Raw genomic sequence first — 17,274 nt, 5'->3', positions numbered from 1 at the left:
AGGACTTTGGAAAATCAAAAAGATCAGAATGAGATAAGGGGTAAAAACAGTTTAAAACCACTTTTGTTTAGTTAGCCTGGATCACACTCCTGAGGAGAAAACACATAATGTAATAAAGTTGTAAGGTTCTAATACTTTCAACCATTTAGGTTTAACTTTTTCATTTGAACTATTGCACATAGTTCTAGGTATTTTATATAATAGACTATTTAGCAAGTCATACTACTTTTCATATTTTTATAGAGGAAAATACTGTGTTCATCTTCAAAGTCTGGTTTGAGTTATTGTGTTCAATATTGTCAAGGGGATAGTAAGGGTAAATACTGTTTCACTAGTTAAAATGATGAATGACTACTTTGAAGCAGTTTGGGGTTTGTTCCTGATTTTTTCATTGTATTTTCTGTTGCCTTATTACAAGTATTCTGCATTCTTGTACTCACTTTCTCCATCTGTAAAATATTTCTACCTCACATGGTATTGAGACTAAATACATTCATTTTTGTATAGTGCTTCTCGTTTTTAAAAGAGTTGGAGCCAGTTCTTCCTGATTCTCCTGGTGCTTGACCAATATACAATCCCAAATATGTCTGCTTTAGAGATTGCATCTTTCATGCTTTGAAAGCTTGTTTCTGTATCTCTGAGGTCTAGGAACTTAGATGAACTAAACTCTTACCTAGTTTGGGGACATGAGGGCAAATGCATTATAGAAAGTAAGCCACCGCAGATTGCTAGGATTGCACCGCCACGAAGTTGGAATCTAGTCCGAAGAGTTCTTTCCAAAAGCATTGAATATATGGTTATAATGATACAGAAATGCCAAAGCACTTCTGACAAATTCTGGTAAGTACCTGTAGGCATTTTTAAGCACGTATTTTGGAGATTAGGCCTTAATGTCTTGATCTGCAATTTAAAAATGAAAAGTGCCATATTCCTTGTAAAACAATTAATGTACACTTTCACTTATATAAAAAATGCAAAATACTAGTGTGTTCCTAATGCTAGGATTAGTAGTTGGTTTTACATCCTTTAGCTAAATAGCCGTAGGTCATTATTACAGATGAATTGTTACTTAATTTACATCTAAAACATGATTTGATACTGCCATAGTTGATCTGAGATTATTAATTAGATATGTTATCAGTAATATTAAGAGATGCTGTATCCAGTTTTGTCTTGTTCTCTCTGAAATATTAAGATCTGTTTGTCTGATGGTGTGCACAGGAACTGGTAGAAACTGGAGGAAGAATAGAGTCAGTGGAGAGCTAGGATATAAATTCTGCTTCTGGCCCATTCTTGCATCAGTCTCCTTTCACAATGGCTCCTCCAGACTGGGCCAGAGCTTTTAGCAGCTGCCGCGCTCTGGCAAGGCAGTCACTTTCATCCTAAACTGTTTGCAACCTCCTTCTCATGGTGGACTTACGTTCATTATGTGTGCATATGTGCTGTGTCATACAGGAAGGATTGGCTAAGAGTGGACAGTTGTTACAGAACAGGCTGGCCCAAAGTCTTCCCGATCCTCTCCAAGAAAAGCAGGGAGGCTAGGAGCATGTATAGGTGGTCTGAGGTCTGAACTGTAATTTGCCCATGACACAAACTGTATGCCATATATCCCATTACATTGCACTTGAACCCCTCTGCCACAACATTTTTTTGCCACCAAAATGCAACAGTTCCTCTAACTGGAAACCTGGGTGCTGCTATTGTGAGTGAAGAATGAATAAAGTAGAATGAATAAAGCAGTAAAGAATAATGGGAGCATTTAGAGACTTGGATGTACATATGAAGTACACCACTTTGCAGCATAAGAGAGCCAAGACATGTATGAACAGTGTAAGTGTAAATATATCATGTACTGATATGTGTATGTACACCCACTGTGCATTCACTGACTATATAGATGAAATTGTGATCCTGCTGAGATTTAGATGAACAAGCGCAGAGGAAGAGATGAGCAAAACTAAGGAAGCTGAAAATGACTTAGATTTTCTTGGCGAGGATGAAAGTAGGAGCAGGTGACTTGCATAATCTGTCACCCTACCAAGGATGCTTTTCATAGGGTGTGTGCGTGTTTGTTTGCTTTTAACCTTTTGTAGGTCAGATTTTTTACTTGAACGTAGGTGCATAGTCCCATTTCAAAGCAGTTGGGTAGTCAAGATGCATGTATGGAATTGGCAGCTATCACACTTGCTGGGTTCTGGAGCAGCAGCTGGAAGCCAGGTAGGATATAATAGAGCATGTCAGATGGCACCAGGTACCTATATTTAGGTAACTGAACCACTTCCAATAATTTGTCTGAAATGCTTTGGTAATTGGTTTTAGTAGGGTACTAGAACAGTTGTATGTTTTCACTATGGGGAAAAAAGTATCAATAGGACATTACTTCCTACAACATTTGTAAAAGATTCTTTTGGTATTCAAGAAATCTACTAAACTGCCTGTTTTTGTCAACCTGGAACTGGTTCTATATTAAAACTGCTAAGAGGCTTTGGTTGTCTGTCATTCTGAGGACTTAGGACCACTGTTTTTACTATATAGCTCAAATTAAACAGGCGACTTAAGAAACTGAGTGCCGTGTTATGTTTATCCGTATCACAAATAGTATGCTACCCTGCAAACCACTCTTAGCTAAAATTCAGGTTGACTAAGTGGTTTTATTTTAAGAAAGCAGATTTTAAGCAAGCAAAGGTGGACAAAATTTAAAGCTGTTTCTCTGCTTGCTTTAGCTTTCCATGAATTCGAAAGGGATGACTTCTTGTTTCACTTAGTTCTATGCATCGAAATGAGGTTATTCTTAATAAAAATGGATGCTGGTTTCCCATCGTTTCTCATGGAACTGAAGCCAAGTTTAACACCAAATAGAAACTATGGGAGGAAAGAGTGATTGCTCTCCAGAGTCTCCATACAACCACTAGCCTAGAGAGGCTCTCCAGCACTATGCTGTATACCCTAACCTTCGTAGCTAGAGATTGGCCATGGTCAGTTTTTCCATTGACTAAGGTCCTCTAGGATTTTCTTTTTTAATATTTCTAATCATCTTGATGAGTATGAAAAACTTATTAATGAAGCAAAATATTTTTAAGGGCAGAACAGGAACACCCCTATTCCAGAGACTGAGTCACTTTCGGGTCACACCAAGGACTTACGCCTCTGTTGTACATCTGTGCAGAAAGCTGAAGTCATCACTGTTCAAGATACAGTGTATTTTAGCCATTTGTATGAACACTCTTCATATCATGGGATTTACAATTATTAGGAGACTCTCCAGGGATTTGGAAGACCAATGTTCATACCTGTGATTCTAATTAACTCAAAGTGGAATAAAGTCCCACAGGAGAGGCTGTGTTTATTCCTCTTTCTTTTCTCTCTACTCTTTCTCCCACCAGCTTTCTCCTTCATGGAAATGAAAGGTGAAAGAGATCCCTCTGTTGCCCACCCCTGTTTTTACAGATGGTCTCGTTACCTTATAGACAAAGATGTAGTTACTAATAGTGACAGAAGATGCAGAAATATAAAATTAGTGGTAGTAACTATGGTCATGTAGCTGCTTTAACTCAGCAGAAGTCTGGATTGCTGTTAAAGTTTGGTCCTCTCCTGTTCCTGGATGTTTGTTCCACATGGATCTGTATCAGCTCTAGTGCTTGTACAGATGTGCAGTGAAGCAGGTGAGGTAATGAGTCTGGAAGAAAGCTAATTTTGTTTTGATAGGCTAATAGCTGATCTGTTCTCTAATGCAATTTCCTATGTGACCACATGAAGCTTAGCCATGGCACTAGGAAGTGATAGAAATGAAAGGAGAAGGGCATATGAAGGAAAGGACAGTCTCATTTGTTGGCAGCCTGGATTTAAAATGTGTTTTCATGGCCAAATTATCTGTCCTAAGGTTGTAGGTGACAGGGAATGTGGGATACTATATATTTTTGTTTCCTTAGCTAGGAAAATAACCTCCTTGTCTCCTTTGTTATCTAACATAACTTATGACCTTATATATATGGTTTTGCACTCCATCTCCATTAAACCAAAAATACATCCCAGTCTAAGTGCACATATCAATGCTATAGATCTATAATCCACGTGGATCATGCAGTTAAAGCCAGTATATTATAACTGTATTATTATAATTCCAAGTAGTAAAAATGTAAGTGAATTCTGACTGTTCCCCCCCCACACACACACACACACAGAGATGATTATTATTAGGAATCACTCTGATGAGCTTACTGAAGAATGGAGGCACACTTAAGAATATCCATGGAAGATGTTATTGTGAATGTATTTTCATTTCCTAGAATATGTGCTTAGTTGTGTAACATTGAGGATTATATGAAGAGAGCATTTCTCAGGGTTGCAGTTGTGGTGTTGCTGTTAATAGCTTAAGCTGACTTTCAAAGCACTGGTTTCGCAAAAATATGGGCAGAAAGAGTCATTATCTTATTTTCAGCTTTAAGTTTTTGCAAGGCTTTAGTACATATAAACTTATATGTTATTACATATAAGTAACAGTAGCTGACTAGAAAAAAAGATCAGTGAATGGGTGCGCAGAAGCTAAATAGAGCAATTCTATGATGTAGAAGAGGGATAAAAGCGAGCTAAAAGCTTATATTTGTGCACAATGCTTATGGAAATTTATTCCTTGAAGAAACAGCTATAAAACATTGAGAAACATTATGTCAGGTCTTAAAAGAATGTGTAGGCTTAAAGAAAAGAGCCAGCAAGAATTTAGGATAGTGTTTTATTTTGTTGCATTATGTACCCTGAAAAGAAGAGGTTTTAGGAAAAGTTGACTTGTAATCACACCTAGGAAGGCAATAAGAAATTGCTTCTTTAGCCATATTGGCTAAAGGACTGGTTTCTAAAAATGAAAGTTTAAGCTCTACATAATCATCCAAAAGCTGTAGTTGTACACTGATGTGTAAAGTTTGTTGTTGTAGGAGGTAGATATATGTAATGGTGAAGCTGGTAGCTACTTGGGTAAGAAGAAAATTTCTTAGTTCTTTTTTCAGAGATGAATGCTACCAGTGTCTTGTGGGAAATTCTTTTAAACTAGACAAAATAAAATACAGTAGGGAAAAAAATGTGTGTGATTAACAGTTCTGATAGTTTAACCCATCATTACATTAGTTTCTTCCTGACTCCGTTTTCCTGGTTGAGGACACTGAATGTTTTCAGATAGTTTTGTATTGGCTCAAGTTAAACTAAGGCATTGTTAATGGATACAATGCTGAGAGGAGACGCTGTTGTGTCAGGCTGCATTCCTTCGAGATTATTTAACACAGCACCATGATGTAACAGAGCCCTTCTTTAATACAAATAAGCAGATATCTTGTGCAATGGTACAAAGTTAAGGGGTTGTGTCAGTCGGTAATTTTCCCCTAAACTTCAGTATGTACATGGGAAATGACATTTCTAACCAAATCGCAGATTATGTCCTAAAGGGGTCAAGCATGAATTCTGCAATTTACATCTTTGCTAATTTTCTTCTACTATAGACAAAATCTAAAAGCTTTCTTAAGTTATGTTTTTATTGCACTAGTTCTGTAAGTTCCTTCTACTACACTGCTGGAAACAGAGTTTCTACTTTTTTTCTGCGCTGATTCATCTTGACAATATCTTCGGTACTGACTACATGAAAATGTCAACTTCTGCCCTGTTACTATTCACATGCTGGTTTCCCATCAGTACTTCCACCTGTCCAATGCCCAAACTATGCACACTCCTGCAGTTCTGGGTTGCTTCTTGCTGCAAGGCCAGGGCTAAACATTTACAAGGTTTCAAATAGCTGCCCTCCCTTTATAATAATACTTCAACGCTGCACAAACTGCTGGTTTCCAGACCCTGTCTTCTCCTTGCCATAAGATGGCGCATGTGCATGCATGATTATATTCAGTTGCCTTTTTCCTGTAATAACCAGCCTCAATTAATACGACTTGTCTTGCCTCAATTCTTCCATTACCATAATTATGCTGGCGCAGCTGGCTTTAACAGCTGATGTTCGCGCACCCTAATGCTGGCATTAGGAATGTGCTCTGGCTTCATCTTGCTCCTCTCGTTGCTGTAAAGCAATCCGCATGTGTATGTGCACATCTTATTTTATGTGAGTCTCCAGGTCCGTCTCACAGGCAGAGTAGAAGTGCTTGTTTCCTGTCTTTCCAGACTAAACCCAGATATGATCAACATTTGTAGAGATTTTTTGGGCACAGTGAATAATATTTTAGTCAATAACTGTATGTGTAAGTGATATAAATCTGTAAGCAGAGTCTCCTCCTTCCTTAAAGGATTTTTTAAAAATCTCCTAACATGGGCAGTGTGCCACAAAGGAGGAGTCACCAGAAGAAATGTTGTGCCAAGCAATAAGAATCTTTTAGAGGAATTAGTTAAACACTTAAATAACATCTATTCTTCAATCTGTATTAGACAATACAGAGAAAATAGTCTCATGTTCCACAATCTTACAAATATCCAGGAAAAAAAAAGGTATGGGATAAGCAAGAGGATAGCTGCCACTGCTGGAATCTGTCATTTCAGTCCTCAGATTCGCAGCAGGAACCATGCCCACAAGGCAAGGTTACATGACTTTCACACCCCCCCCCCCCCCAACTAATCCAGGGGCTGCTTATGTAAAACTTCTCGAGCTTTTGAAATACTCAAATTAATCGGAGCAACCAGCTATCCTTTGTTGCCTCTTTTGTCAACATCTGTAAAGAAATCTAACAGATTTTTGTTGTTTAGGAAGACATTCTCAGCCTCTTCCCCCTGCCAAACACTAGACAATTCTGTGTTTAATTATTGCTTCAGTTTGTTTAGTTTATGGGAGCTGAAAAGCACTTTCTTCTGCAAATCTGCCTTAAGGTTCTGTGATTTATTTTTCTTCCTGTTTTTTTTAATCATCTGTTATTTAATATTAAATAGATATTTAATAATCTGTTAGGGACCTCAAATATTTCATTTGCAACATAGTCCTCAGTAACACACACATTAAATTACAGCCTCAGCTTTTGTGGGTTTTCATTCCAGCAGCTCTCTTTACTTTTGAGGCTAAGATTGGATGTGTGAAAGTAGAATGTTTTTTCCTTCATACATTTTTTTCTGGCTACAGCAAAGATGTTATTGATAATATAAAGTTTAGCAAAAAGTATTTTTTGTGGTTTAAGTGTTCCTTATTTATTCCTTTGGCAGTAATTGTATACAACCTGATCCATTATAAATCTAAAATGGAGTCATACTTTTGAGGGCATAATTATTCCTTCCCTAACAATTGCAAGCATTCACAAATTCTTGATATGGTTTTGGCTTCTTGCCTCTTGCCTGGTTGTATGATAATACATGTGTGTTAGACATGCTGAGCCAGCAAATGCTGGTACAGCCCTGCAAACCTTCACTGTGTACACTTTAGGCACATAAATAGTCCTGTTAATACCAGTGGGACTATTATGTGCTTAAAGGTAAGCTTGTGCTTTAAGTGTTTTGGAAACTCTGATCTGAAATTACTTCCATTTTCCTGAAGGCTTAATTCTTTATTTACATTGCTTTCTACTTCATGCTATTACTTTTCTGCCGATTTATATGTTCGTGGTGGGAATTTAATTTTGCAGTTAGAACTTCATGTTTGTTTTCTAAAGGATTTTTTTTAACTTTGTGTGAAGGTGTCTTGACACTTCTTACCATGGAAAAGTGGACTCTCAGTGCTTACCAGTGCGACTTGGCAGCTTTTGGACTCCTGAAAAGCTTCTACATATACTAAGCAAATCACAAACTCCTATATCAATTTAACTAGACTACAGACTCCTTAAACCCAGGTTAGGTGGGGCCAGGGAGAAATGAGGGGCTTCTTCAGAGAGCCCTTTACTTCTAGGAGTTTAAGACTAATTTGGGTTTTGCTCCTTGGCTTTTGCTTTCTTCTTAATTTGAGCCCCATTGGTCCAATCGTGTCTGACAGTCTCATGTCATAACATGTATTTTTATGTAAAGAATAGAGAAGAAATTGCGCGTATCTGTGCTAAAGGAACTCACTTTTCATTTTTATATGGTATCTATCTTTTATCTGAAGGTTTCAAAGTACCATTGTGGCTCACACAGAGTATTGTTAGCGTCGCTGCGGAAGAGCTTTGCTGGAAAGACAACAAATAACACCGAGCTTTGAACTAAGGCCGTATAATCCTAAAAATCAGTTTTGTCTTTAATGCTATTCTAGCCAAAATTTTGTTCCTATTGAAGCCTCACTGCAAACAGGATTCATGCCTTAATGTAATGGCTTGTTTTGTAATGCCCTGCTGTCTTGCTAAACTATTTATTAGAAAAACAGGGAGGGGCTGGCACAGTCCTATTTCAAAATACAATGCTTATGTAGTCACTGAAGCAGATAGCCCTCAGGGCCATTTACAACTTTTCCAGCCAGGAAGAGAAAACAGAGATACCTTTTAGCTGTTCGAATCTTCTCTAGCCTTTCTTTCTCAACATCTGTCTGTGCTGGCTTCCAGCAATGCATTGGGCTGAATACATACTAGTACTTTCACCTTCATTACATGCACTCACCAACAACCCTGGAAACGGTATGTTTAAATCACGGAAAAATAAGGCAAATCAAAGGTGACCTTACAGAACAATTAAGTAAATCTTGGCCTTTTATTTTTCTTCCTTTTATTCCCACCTTTTTACTTATTTTTCCTAAGAGATCGAAAGATGGTATTTGAAATAGTATACTAAAATGATGTGTTCACCTCCCTACCAATTAAAAATTTCTTTAAGCTTGCACAGCACTTTGTAAGGAAATGCTAGAATTAAAATTGCATGTGCAAACCTACCTTTAACAACGAAATATTAAAAAGTCTGCTGAATATGTGTAAACCATGCTATTTCAAAGCTTTTAATGCAGCCAAATAACTGTCAGTTTTCTAGAGGACGTCGGTGATCCCTACTGAACACAAGGACCTCCCTGTTGTTTAAATGTGAGATCTTTTTTCAAAACTTGTTTTCTTTTGATAACTTTTCAATTAAAAAAATCTTTTTTAACAAGGAAAAAAAATCTGTAGTTTTGAGCTCAGGCAGCTGAAAAAACTGTGGCTGGAATCTTCCCAAAAAACTGTTTGAAGCCAACACCCCTTATGGAAAATTTCAGACATGTGAAAGCTGGCAGAGTTTTATGAGCAACTAAAAACCTGCATAGTGCAAAATGTCAGATATAGGTGACGCTACCCTGCCTACTTAAAATATTCTTAAAAAGACAGCTTCTCTGAGATGCACATCCGTAGAGATTTCATATCAGCTTTATAGCATTTTCACCTATTTAAACCTATTACATTAGCTCAAATGTATTGACTTCATATATCAACACTGTAAGAATGTCTATAAATATTTTGATCCTCTTCTGATCTTTCTCTACAATTATCTTGTACAGCATAGCTCAGGGAGGCTCCACATCAGCTCTTTGAATTTCTTGTTTGGTTCTAAACCCAGGTTGCACTTCAGTTAGTTGGAGGTTCTTTACTTTGGACACCGTTCTTTAAGATGCATGGTAATATTTGCATAAAATGTGTTAGTCATGACAGTGGTTAATTTGAACACTTTTTTATTACCCTTTTATAGTATGAACCATCAGAAGCTCTGTCCAAATCTGAGGCCATTTTTCAAATCCCACACTACACTGACAAATATATGATATTCTCAGATCACATTTCATTGTTTTTCTATTTCCTGCTCCTTTACTGTCCACTGTCAATATCCCAAGATTATCATGAACTTCAACTGAAAAAGCTGTCATGCTTCTTTCATAGATTTTCCTCGTTGCCTTCATTTCCAGCATTACACAATTCCCAGCAATGTTTACCCCAGCAGCACTAGGAAAAATGATGTTTTATAATGCCACGAAGACCTTCTTTGAGAGACTGTTGGTCATGTGATAAGCGTTCTTTGTGGCATTTTCTTCAAAAGAATTCTGTGTACTAACATACAGCTGTTCAGGTCTATCTTTTTTCATTACTTCATTCACTGCAAGTAGTTTTCTGATCATGAGGAAGTATTTCTCTTATTTCTCTCTTACAGCCCCATCTATCTTCATGTGTACTCAAGCCTCTAACTCTCCTGCATTTCAGCTGCCTGTATGCACAAGCAGTTCAGTGAACATCCTAAAGTTGGTTGTCTAAATTTCTTCTAAATTTGGAGATTGATACACTCGGTCAAATTCAACCACACTGTTGAAAAAACATAAGTGCATATCTGGCATTAGAGGCAATTAGTTGCTGTACCATGGGGTGGCTTGGTATCCTGGAGTGCATTTGGCGCTTTTGTCCCCAAGCTCCATGAGTCGATATGAGTTGGTGGCTTCTTTATGCTGTGAATGTTGGGATGCCTGGCAATAAGTGTCTCTCTCTGTGGCTTGGTCATCTATTTTGACAAACATCAGTCCAGACGCTACCTGGAACCCAGGCGTCAAGGCAGCCTGGGTGCTTTTTCAGGCGATGTTGTGCCTCCCAAACTTTTGTTTCCTAGAAGCTATGGGAAGCTTCCCACCAACACTGAACCTGTTTTTTCTCCATGCCGAGAGCATGCCGAAGACCAGTGGTGACTGTGAATGTGCGGATGGACAGACCAAAGCCATTTTGCAGCCTCCCAGGGAGGGTGACGGGCAGCAGACTGAGTCAGTGTCCCCCAGTGCTCCAGCCCTGTGGCGAGCAAGCACGCTGACATCATGGGAGTGGGTCATGCTGCAAACCCAGAAGGATTGCTAGTTGCTGAAGGTAGAGGATATGGCAGGTGACTGTCCCAGAGTTCTGCACTGATTTTATCCTGTCTTTAATGAGGCAGATAACTAACAGAGACCCTGGAGAACAGAGAAACCTCTGCTTCTGAGCAGTCTCTGATCAACTGAGTGCCAAAAAAAGTCAACAGTTTGAACCATGCCTCAGGAGAGGTATGCAAGGTTACAAAGCACTTGCCCTGTGGACCACATATGCATAGGGGGACCTGGACAGCTTTGTAGGCTTGTGATTCCTTACCTGCAAAGAAGATTGATCATATTCACCTCCCATTTCTTTGTCCAGCAGGAGTGCCAAGCCCCGGCTCCTCATCATGTGACTTCTCCATCCCCTGGAGTATTCTGCGTCCTTTTTGTCTCACTGCTGTGATTTCCCTGAATTTGTTCATGCTAGTTCCTTGGACATAACATGATTCAACAATTCATACTGTGGATAAAATATTCTGACAATTCCAGATGACTTAAGCTATCTTTGCTTTTCTGTAGGCAGAATCAAGGGACTTTGCTTCATGCATGTTGCAGATTTTTACATGGCCATGTGCCTCCGTCATATAGCACAGCAGTCACCATTGCTGTTTGGGGCTATTCCACCAACTGCTTTCTTGGCAGGATCTTTGCCCAAAGAGAATGTAGGTACAGAACCTTCTCTTGAGACTTATTTTTGGCACAGTGGCTGGGATCAAATTTTCTCTGACACATTTCCTCCTGTGGGTCATAACTCATTTCTCACTGGATGTTATCAGGTTTTACATGGAAACCCTTGAGACCTTCTAGTCTGGGACCTTTTTGGTGAAGGACCAAGCAGTTGCCAGGAGATAATGAAGGGCTGATGGTGGCAACCTTCTCCTGTGGTGGCCACAGAAAGACCCTTTCCTGAACCAGTCAGCAAAGTAGAACAGGAACAGGGGCTCAGTCTGCTAGTAAAAGGATTGGCAGTATCAAGGCATATCGATCCTGGAGCATGAGATACTGGAAAGAGGGAGGAAACAAGTACAACTGGCTGAATGCAAGCACCAGTGGATGGACACCAGAGGACTTTACTCAGAATTAAGTGTCTTCATAGGCTGTTATTAGACAATTACATTAGTTTAACTCATAAATGCAAATAAATGCCTGGACAATCCTTTAGATACTTTGCTCAGCCCTATGCAGACTGTAGAAAGCTGCAAGAAGCTTTTATTGACTACTAAACAGCAGCTAGCCCTGGACATGTCTTGACAGAGCAAAAGGAGTGATTTGAAGCTATTCTTAAATAGACAAAATCAGAATACTAAAAAATACTACTCCAAGAAATGATATTCTTCTAGACACCTTTCTTCTACTTCTGAAATGGCAGGGGAATTGTCACAGATTGCCTCATGTGAATTTTTATGTGGTGTAAGACATTAAATTTCACTCATCTCTTTGTGAACCAAAGGACTTTAACTCAGAGAAAAATCCCAGAAAGTCATCCAATCTTGAGCTGAAGATATCACGGGGAAGAGAACTGATTTTGTTCCTTGTGGTTTGCTAGTGTTTAATCACCTTTTACTGTTTAGAAAGTCAAGCCTGATTTTTAAATTGAATCCATCTTGTTCAAGCTTCCAGCCACCAATTTTAGTTATCTCTTTCACTGGAATAAAATGACTTCCAGATATCAGGAGAGCAATATATAGTTCATGTATCTCTTGTTTTCTGGTTTTATTGTTTTTAAATTAAACAGCTAGAGACTTTTAAGCCTCTGAATCCTTTTATGATTTTTGTGCCCTCTTCAGTTTTCATCCTATTAAAAAATGTGGACACTAAAGCAGATACTGAGATACACTCACCTTATTTCTACTAGCTGCTCCACCATCAGCACCCTAAATAGCACTAGCTCCTGTGTACCAGAGCCTCTTTTTGAGGAGTCTTACGATTGTGTCCCTTTAACCTTTTCTAAGGTCTCTGCTTTTCATGATTTAGTGATCTCTTCTAAATTTTTTGCATTCATTAATCACAGATACATAATCTTGCATTTAGACATATTAAGACAACTTGAATGGTTCAGTTTACAGAGCAACCCAGCCTGTGTGACTGTTCCGCATTACTGTCTTTTTCCTCATTGTTATTACTTTCTTACTCCAGCAATCTTTGTGACAGCTACAAATATAATCATCAGCAATACTATAATTACCTCTACATCATGGAGGAAAGTGTCAGGCTAGATACTGTAACTAAGGCTCCTCCTCTAAGAACAGTCTATTTGGTTATTTTTGTAATGATGCTTATTTCTTCGGATCTGTCAGTTCATCAGTTTTTAAGGCCATTTAACCCATTATATTGATACTATGTGAGTCTACTACATCTACACAATTAATTTTGTGCTCAAGTCTCTCATTTACTCAAGTAATAAAACTATGTGTGTTTGCCAGGATCTCTGCTCCTTAAACCACACTTACTGGTGTTAGTTATATTCCTGTCCTTTCATTCTGTATTAAATAAATTCCATGTCTTCTTTTTCATTATTTTGGTCAGGACCAACGTCAAGATGATGAGCTTACTGGTCCCTGGCCCATCCTGCTCAGCTGTTCAGAAACTGGCTTTGATATTAGTCTTTCTGGAATTGCTAAGGCCTTTTGAGATGTACATTTATCAATGTAAAGGGACTAGCCACTTTCTCTGCTGACAAAGGAAGCTGGGAGGATATTTTGAGGAAGGTATCACTCTGCATTTGCCCAATATTTGCACTTCTCACTATGCACCTTCGACTGGTTACTGTCAGAAATAGCTTATGAGGCATAACAGATTTTTGGTCTGACAGCTACCTCTTTTATGTTCACTTTTAAGACTCTAGGCATATCTGGACCTGCTGATTAAATAATATGAATACAATGATTGTTTATCCCTCATACTTCCCGCACTTTAGGATATATACATACCAGAATGCCTTTGTCAGTATAACTATCCCAAATAAACTATGCACAAAAAATGCTCTTAGTACAATTGTAGTTTATGTGGCAAAACAGCACTCTGGTTGGCATTACTTACTCCATCCTTCTTTTTCCCTGGGTAAAGCACATTAATTCTAATAAAGGAACTGACCCAGCTGGCCAACCTGTCCCAACAGAGGTTCATAACGTAAACCTAGCACAGTCGCTTGTAGACTGAAATCTGCTGTATCTAATCTTCATGAGCTACAAGCACATTTTGCTATTTTCCCCACAAGGAAAACAGAAGCACTTATTCTTCTATCCCTTTTTCATATAGTGATGGAGCCTTTGCAGAAACCTGTTGTTCCTAACAACGAACTAAAAAAACTCTTTGTCCTCCACTCTCCTGGTCAGGCAGTTTAGTGGTGATACATGCAGTAGGAAAATGCAAAGCATGGATACTAAATACTTGGGGGGTTGGGGTTTTTTGAAATCCCCATTTGTTTAAAATGTATGTAGTCCGTGATGTGTATCATGGGTTGCTTGGGTGAAATTAGTTCCTTTACTCCTTTTTCCTGGATATCACAACTAATGACTTACCAAGTCACATTACAAGCACTCCAGTTTTTAGCCTCAAAATCATATGTGATTTTTTGTATTTAACTATACTGCTGTTTCCTATGTAGTTAGTTTCAAAGGAGAACTAAAGCCAGCTACAAACAAAAAGATGGTTTTCCCAACTTTTCCTTTCACCTGACCTTTGAGGTCAGCAGCTACTACAATTATGAAGTAAATCTTTTTAGTGCTGTTAAGAGCAATTTTGTTAATCCTCCTTAGCCACTCCTTTTTAATCAGATAATTGCAGGTAAGCATCGGAGCATGTGCTCCAATATTAATATTAATGTGCCCCTCTTAGTAACTAAAATCAAAAAAGTTATGGAAAGCTTTAGGTCCTTGGATAAGAATAAAGTATCTCGTTTTTATTAAAAGTTTCAAATAGAAACTGGAAGACCAAAAAAGTATTTGTAGAAATTCTATAAAAACCTATTACCAAAAAACAATTCTGGGAGAAATGAGAACAAAACCACCCCCTCCTTGCCTACTTGGCCTCCCATTTCCCTCCCTCCCTGTGACTGCACAGAAAAAAAGCTTGAACATATCACTTCAATGGGCTCAGAATGCTCTTACTGTAAAATGAAGTAACCTTGATTTAACCCTAAATGACCACTCATCAGTGCTTGATGGGTTTGTCCAGGAGGAAAAACTGATAGTGTAAAAGGAAACATGATAAACTGGTTAATAAATAATTTGATTTTGTTGTAGATCAGGAACCAAATAAGTTTTCATGTAAAGGACTACAAACCAGTCAACAAAATGCTGATGACCCTCAGCTTGGCATCTCATTTCTATAACCTAGGGCTGTTAGCAATGGAGGAGATAGGGCTTGAGAAAGTTGGCAATGTTACTCAGCACAGTTGTGCTGTCTAAGCATCTTATAGATAAGAGAAAGGGATCTAAATAGGAGACAAGATAAACAGGAAGGAACTGTGACCAAAAATGACTCTTTACTAATTAACAATTCGTTCACATGTAAATTACCAGTGAGACAGAGGAGAACATTATCAGCCATACTGACTTACAGCCATACCAATCTCTTCATGACCTGAAGGACACGCTGAACTGATATTACACAGACTTACTCTTTTAAGAAAACTGACATAACCTGATCATATCGTAATAACCAAGTCACCAAGTAAGAAATTACCAGTGCATTCCTTCAGAACTAATCAGTGACTGCCAAGTACAAGTAGAATTTAAGAGGACATCTGAACAAAAGCCACGAGTTTTCATTTGCTTTTGTGGGGGCAGAGTAAATCAGACATATCACTGTATCTACTGCTGAATGAGAGACATGAAAATAAGCTCTAGTAAAAAAAATCCTAAAGAAGAACGGGATGACAGGTAAGATTAGAGTCAGAAGGTAAAAGTTCTGTTTTGGGGATTAGGATTTGGGAAACTTGGTGAACCATCAATACCAGCTATATACTGGCTCTGCATATTGCATCTGACGCAACCTAATCTCATTAAGGTCAGAATTCCCATTGCTTACAATGTATTTTTACCCTTGCCTACTTAATTTCAGAAAGTGCAAGTTACAAAAACATTTGTGCAAGTAAACCTACATTTTTACAAACTGAGGTAAGCCTACTTATTGCATCTATAGTTTTCAAGCACGTTCTGCTCTTGGACTCCTCCATGAACTGTGAGAGCAGAAATAGCTGTGAACATCAACTGTAAACATGGCTTCCCTTCTGACAGCCCAACAGACAGGAGCTACCACCTTCCTCATCATACCAGGATGTTTGTGGCTTATTGGTTGCCATCAGAAGGCCTAGTGGCTAGGCATAACATTTGGGCGACAGCTGTATCAGGATGAAATCTCTCTCTTCAACCACTCGAAAGCTGCTGGTATCTGGCTCCACAGTAGTGAGGAACAAGGGGATAAAGGTGAAATAGTTACATGCAGACAGGGTGAATGACCAACCAGATTGGAATATATATCTATATTTTCACAGAAAGTCTAGCCGCAAGCTTTTCCATGGTACCATAGCTTTGCTGATGTCTCTCCCTGCAATGACCTGAACATTTGCATATGCTGAATCTTTGATGGCAATATGCTCTGCATACTGGCCATTCCTTATGTGAATGACAGATCAATTAAATGTTCATTGAACCAAAGACCTTACACTTGAAACAGCAGAAAAGGAAGATAACCCTACTCTTCATTAGCATTTTCCGTGTGCTTTAAGTTTGTTGGCAAAAATGGCTTAAAAATCATTAATTGTTGAGGCTGGAAACCTCTCTCTCTGGAGACCATCTAGTCCACCCCCCTGCTGAAAGCAGGGTCACCTAGAGCAGGTTGCTCAGGGCTGTGGCCAGTTGGGTTTTGAATATCACCAAGGATGGAGACTCCACAACCTCTCCAGGCAGCCAGTTCTGTTTGACCACCCTCACAGTAAACATTCTTTCTTAGGTTTTAATGGCACTTCCCGTATTTCAGTTTGTGTCCATTGCCTCCTGTCCTTGTCACTGGGCACCACTGAGAAGAGTCTCACTCCATCCTCTTTGCTCCCTTCCTCATCAGGTATTTATACACAGTTATAAGATCCCCTCTGACTTTTTTCCTTCTCCAGGCTGAACAATCCCAGCTTCCTCAGCTTCTCCTCGCGTGACAGACACTCCAATCCCTCAACTACTTTAGTAGCCTACCTTCTATGAAAGTATTTTATAATAAAGTCTATTAGAGACGTGTTCCAACATAGCAAGGATGTTACTGATAGTTAACTAAAAACAGAACAAATAGTTCCAGCACTTTTTACTTTTCTCTGTCAGATCTACCTTGTTGTTGATGATGAATCTATGAACATCTTTCTCTGGTCCTATTACTTTGGCCTCTTCCGTCCTAACAAGAGTATTTACTTAAGAATACTTTGCATTAACATCATATGTATGGTCAAGCTGAGCGTTTCTTTTTAAGGTAAATGTTTTAGGAAGCTCTCCTGCAAAACAAGACACAGGACTCATTCTACAAAAGTAGAATTATAGCCTTCATAGAATTAATTTAAAGGAATTAAGATT

This window comes from Dromaius novaehollandiae, chromosome 1 (genome assembly GCF_036370855.1).
Source record: "Dromaius novaehollandiae isolate bDroNov1 chromosome 1, bDroNov1.hap1, whole genome shotgun sequence".
NCBI lineage: Eukaryota > Metazoa > Chordata > Aves > Casuariiformes > Dromaiidae > Dromaius > Dromaius novaehollandiae.
Note: the sequence above shows the minus strand (reverse complement) of the source record.